This window comes from Nannospalax galili, unplaced genomic scaffold (genome assembly GCF_000622305.1).
Source record: "Nannospalax galili isolate Female #2095 unplaced genomic scaffold, S.galili_v1.0 scaffold287, whole genome shotgun sequence".
NCBI classification, from domain to species: Eukaryota; Metazoa; Chordata; class Mammalia; order Rodentia; family Spalacidae; genus Nannospalax; species Nannospalax galili.
The window spans coordinates 4,918,290-4,924,072 of NW_008357493.1; positions in this window are offsets into that span (position 1 = coordinate 4,918,290).

A 5,783-nucleotide genomic window follows, 5' to 3' on the forward strand; every position below is an offset into this window, starting at 1 on the left:
GGGATTCATTTACTTATCCTTAAGAAATGGAAGTTCTGCAAATTTAAGTGGATTATCCAGTTTCAAAACTGCACAGAAATTTTTAGCTTGCATAGAACAAAATAATAATCTATTTAATATCACCATAATTGCTATCACTATAAATCTATCACTTCATGTTGAATCCAGGCAAACAATATAAACAAGAGAGAATTACAAATGGTTTAACTTGACTTTAGAATTATTCCTAAAAATTGCTTGTGTTCATAATATGAAGTAAAATGACTTTTTTTTACACTCAGAAATTCAAATTTCCCTTTAGCTGATAGAATTTCTGAATGTGTGTATGTAAGTGACTAATTAAAATAGTAACATACCAAACATATCACAGGATTCATAAATGTGCAATAATTCATGTTTTCTCAGTAGTAGACTGCTCCATAGGACAGAGAGGGAACAACTCATGTCCATTGATGAATCTAACATGAAATGAGACACACACATGTGTATTCACAGTCAACACACAGATGCTCAGTCCTAATGAATACAGAAATTCACATGATTCTCAACACATGCTTGCGGAAGAAACACAATAAACAAAAGTGTAGAGAGAGACCTAGCCAGAAAAGAAGGCGGCTTGTATGCCAAGAAGATGTATTTTCCATGATTTTGAAGTATCTTACAATCCTGGCATAATTTGCAAACTTGTTTCAGGAATGCAGCAGATCTTTATACAGGCCCTATCCTGAATTTATCATATACTGACTTTGGATTCCCAAGTCCTGTCTTTAGTTCTTGTTTTAATTCCCTCTTTGACTGAATCTTTCTTCACTGACCTTGGTCAAAACAGCCATTCATATTAAGCTGTAATCTAGCTAGCAAATATGCTCTGAAGTATTTCATGAATTTCAAAAGTCAAGAAAGATGTTCCATTCAGAATAAATCATTTCTGCACTAAATGTTTCCAAGCCCTGCCTGCTCACACTTTGGTGGAAAGTAGAAACACTCTGGGACTAAGGGAGGAATCAACCCCCCAGGCAGAGGCAGAGCCATCGGGTGGAGCTGGCTTTTCTTCCCAAGGGTGGAGATCCTCCCTTGTTCTCACTGCATCTGGCAGCACAGATGGCAGGAAAATTAATAGGAAGGAGGCAACACTGACTGCTTATGGATATCAGCAAATTCTTAGACTACACGAGCAGCAAATCTGACAATATCCTTAGAAGAGCTCTTGGAAGTTCATCAGATTCATCTCTGTGCTGCTGACTGAGCTGTTCATGACAAAACCGGAAATCCTGGACTAGCATTCCTTAGGTAAGAGGCATAGAGACACTGGGCCAAGTCAGTGGGGAAAACTGCAGTTTATCTCCCTAGATACACCTGGAACTAGTATATAAGCATCTGTTTTATGTCAGTGTATGCTGCTGGAGATAGGAACTGGGGAAAATTACTGAGCTTAAGTTCTTTCTCTTGTAGGTAGGTATTAAACCCATTATTGAAATTATCAGAGATAAAAAGCCTTTAGAAAGATGTTCCTCTTTATAAGTAGTTTAGTTGGGTTAATCCAACTGACTTGTTTCAGTGAGATGCTGGTTAACATTAATTTATAAATAAATATCATTTAATGATTGCCGAATTTTTGTTTTAAAAATAATTTGGCATTTCTAAACATGGTTTGTGGCAGATCTATACTAAGAACTTAGATGCTTTTGAGAGGTTGGCCTAAGCATTATTCCCCACCACAGTCTATACCAAGATCTCCCATTATAGCTGACCACATGTACCCTAGTCCAAGGCTCTTGAGGAATTTTAAAGACAGATTTGCCTTCTGATTAAAAGGACACAAGGATGCTGAGTGTGGTGGCACACACTTTGATCTTGGTACTCAGAGGTAGGCAGACCTCTGAGAGATAAAGGCCAGCTTGATCTGTGTAAGAAAACTCCTAGGGAGACCCTGTCTTTAACAAAAGAAAGAAGGAGCTGGAGAGATGGCTCAGCAGTTAAGAGCACTGGCTGTTCTTGCAGAGGACCTCGGTTCAATTCCTAGAAACCACATGGCAGCTAGCAACCGTCCATAACTCCAGTTCCAGGGGAATCTGACACCCTCTTCTGGCTTCCACGGGTATTGGATGACATGTGAGCACTTATATATGTGCAGGCAATACACTCATACACATAAAATAAAATAATAAATAAAATTTAAATAAAGAAAAGGACACAAGGATTTTCTTCTCTCTCTCTTTTCTAGCCTCCTTGAACCAGAGTTTGATAGTGTATTGCAACTACAGACATGAGGAGAGCTGTAATTTCTTAATGCTTTCCAGTTATTTTCCCAACATACCTTATTATGTGAAAGCAATTAAATATCATTAAAAGCAAGATATAATTTAATAAATTTAGCCTAAATCCAAATGACAGAATTTCTTTATTTAAATATTATCTGAAATTTCTAAAGGATAACAAATCTCTACCACAAACTTCAGGTTAATAGTAATCCAAGTCCTCTAGATATTATTTCAAGGGCTACATTGAGGACTAACATCTAGAGTGCATTCTCAAACACTGGAACCACAAATTGTCACATTGTTAAACATAGGTTTAACAATGCTTCCACTTCAGGATTATCTACTCTATCTCAACTGAAATACATATTACTGTTGCATATTATCACATCCTTTCTATTTAAAATTACATTTGAACAAATTACTAGGTAGATGCTGTCATGAATATCTGAACAGTAACACAAAATAAAACAGAAGAGTGATTTTATTATGAAATTTTGATAACTATATGTGTGTATGTACATATGAAAATGCATATATGTGTGTTGTATGTGCATGTATACATGTGTATGTATATGTATGTGTCTGCATGTGTGTTGATGTCATGAATGCATGCATATGTATGTGTATGCATATGTGTTGATGTATGTGAATGTATATTTGTGTGTATGTGTACATGTCTATCTGTGTGTAGATGTGTAAGTATATGCATGTATCTGTATATAAATGTATGTTTCTATGTATATTTTTATGCATGTGTGTGTATGCCAATGATTAGGAGACATTCAAATTTATCCTCTGCATTATATAATTATATACAACTAATTGGTAACCAAATTGAGATTAACATATGGTTCTCTTATTTAGTTTACATGAGGATGAGCTAAAAACCTTAAAATACCAATATGTGACCCCATCATCAAAATCTTATCCACTAAATCTAGTTGTGCTCAGAAATTTGCTTATCTTACCAGCCCCCAGACTGAGCTGCATTTCTGGTAGAGGACAATGTTCTCGGCAGCAAAGATAGTTCCCACAGTGCTCACTGACAACAGTTACCACATCAATATGTCTGTCCAGAGGGGAGACCGATTATGTTTGAGAAAGGCATTGCTGCATGCTACTGTAACCATGTTTGATGTGATATAGCCATCACACCCATTCATTGACACATTCCATTTCAAATGTACTCCAATAGCCTGATTGCCCTATAATGTGATTTTAAACTTATGAGAAAGTATTTCTTCAAACTCCAGTTATGGTAATTTTTAAAAAAATCTTTTCGAGACGAGACAGTTTTTCCTGTAGCCCCAGCCCCAGCATCAGCTGGCCTGAAGCTCACTATGTAGACCAGGCATGCCTTGATTTCACAGAACTCCACCTGCGTCTGTCTCCTGAGCTTTGGGATTAAAGGTGTGCACCACCACACCCAGCTAATTCTGCTGATTTTTAATTTAAAGGGTTCTCACCATTTTCCTCTCTAGAAATCATTGTGGTCCATGCTCAGTTAGTGTGTAGAAGTTAACCACTAAAATGGATCAGTACTGTAATAAAAGTCTATAATTCACAGAAAATGACAATGTTAAAGCCGTGAATATGTTTTTGATTTTTATAAATATTCCCTTTTAAAAAGGAAGAAAGATTCTTCCCAACAATCAATATTCTTTTATTCTATATCTGGCTTTAATAGCTCTCTCTCTCTCTCTCTCTCTCTCTCTCTCTCTCTCATACACACACACACACACACACACTCATACACAAAATACGAATTTTTTAAAGCATATGGCCTTTTCCTTTATTTAAAGTTATAATCATAGGTACATAGGCAATAAAAGTAGATCAGTACACTCACTCATGAATACATACTGTTTCAACTGATCTTTGGTATATAGTTGAAGGTAATGGGTGGGATTGGTATGTATCACACAAATACAACAAAACTATCACAACCATGCAATCAAATGACACACAAACCTTGGCTCTGTTTGGGATGTAAAATAAAAGAAATTCCACATGTTTGCTGATGTTTGCTTTTTTTTATCCAAAAAAGGTAAATGGGTTGTCATATATTCATATGGATTTTTTAAATTTTTCTATTACATCTAAAGTCTTAGCAAATTCTCTATCACCTTAGGGCTTAGCAGGGAGCTGGCTTGTCACCTGCCTTTTTAAAGCATAGCAAGTTTAATGGTGGCTCCCATAAGTTTGTGGGAATTTTGAAGTTTTTTTAATTACTCATTTAATAACCATATAATTAGAAGAAGCATTTCATTACTATAGCATTGACATATTCAATAACAATTTCCAGAGCTAAGATGCATCTCTTTCAAAATTGGCTGTAAATTTTTAGGTTTACAGTTGAATTGATACAGTCATACAATAGTGTACTCTGTATAACCCCTATAAGACACAAAATTAAATGAGGTTTTATGCTTTAAAAAAGATCTCCATTTTATTACTAAAATACAGTTTCATACAGAAAAATTCATTTTTAATACAATTGACCCTACGATGTACATGTGTTTCTGGTCTCTATATATCTGATTATTACTAGTCACAGTAGGTTACTTTCTGAGCTCCTTGGCATCTGAGCATGGATATAAAGTTATCAGGTAGATTTCTATGCCAATGTTTTTCACATTTACTAATTATTAAGGAGAAAATTTTTATGCTTTGAAAAAATTTTCCTTTTTTCTTTATTTATACACCCACTTCCCAGGTAGCACCCTCCCATAGCCTCCCTCCCCCCATTAGAGCCATTATACTCTGATATCCCTGCTACTGTCTGCTGTGTTGTTGGCACCCCAGCCATTCCCCACTACTTGCCCTTCTGGTGAATCTAGTCAGCCTATCTAGAGGTCTTTGTTTTAAGAGGGTGAGCTGTTCTTCATCTAGCGGTAATCAGTTGTCTACATTCCTTTGGATAAAATTGGGGTCTGCTGTTCATTTACCCAGTTCTATGCTAGGTTATGATCTGGGAAGCCCTTTGGCCACCGTGGCCATCAACTCAAAAGAAGGTATTGCTTTTCTGGCATTGTTGCTTGTTATGTAGCCTTTAGCTATACATATGGACTCTTATGAAATTATGTTGGCCTATTTAATCTCTGGTTCTACTTTCCTTTTGGATGTTTAAGGCCATACAGTTGGTCCAGATAAAACTGATTTATTTTTACTCTAAAGTTCATTTGAGGATCTGTTCCTCAGGGGTCACATAGGCTTGAGAGGAGCCCCTGGCTCCTTTCTTTTACCAGTTTCACCTATGTGAAGATAAGTCAAAGGTCCTGCTCGACCATGGTTGGCTTCGCTTGGAAGCATGGAGGAAACAATTCCTCTGTGTTGACCCTCCATTTTATTGACTGGACATGGGTTCATGTCAATCTGGTGGGGTCTCCTCGGCCTCCTTGGTCAAGAGGACAGGTGACCCACCACAATTACAGGACATTTTGAGAGATGCTCATAGTCCCCTGGAACTAGTTGACTAGGAGGGCAAGGAGCAAAAACTGTCCTTTATGTCCCTCTGACCAA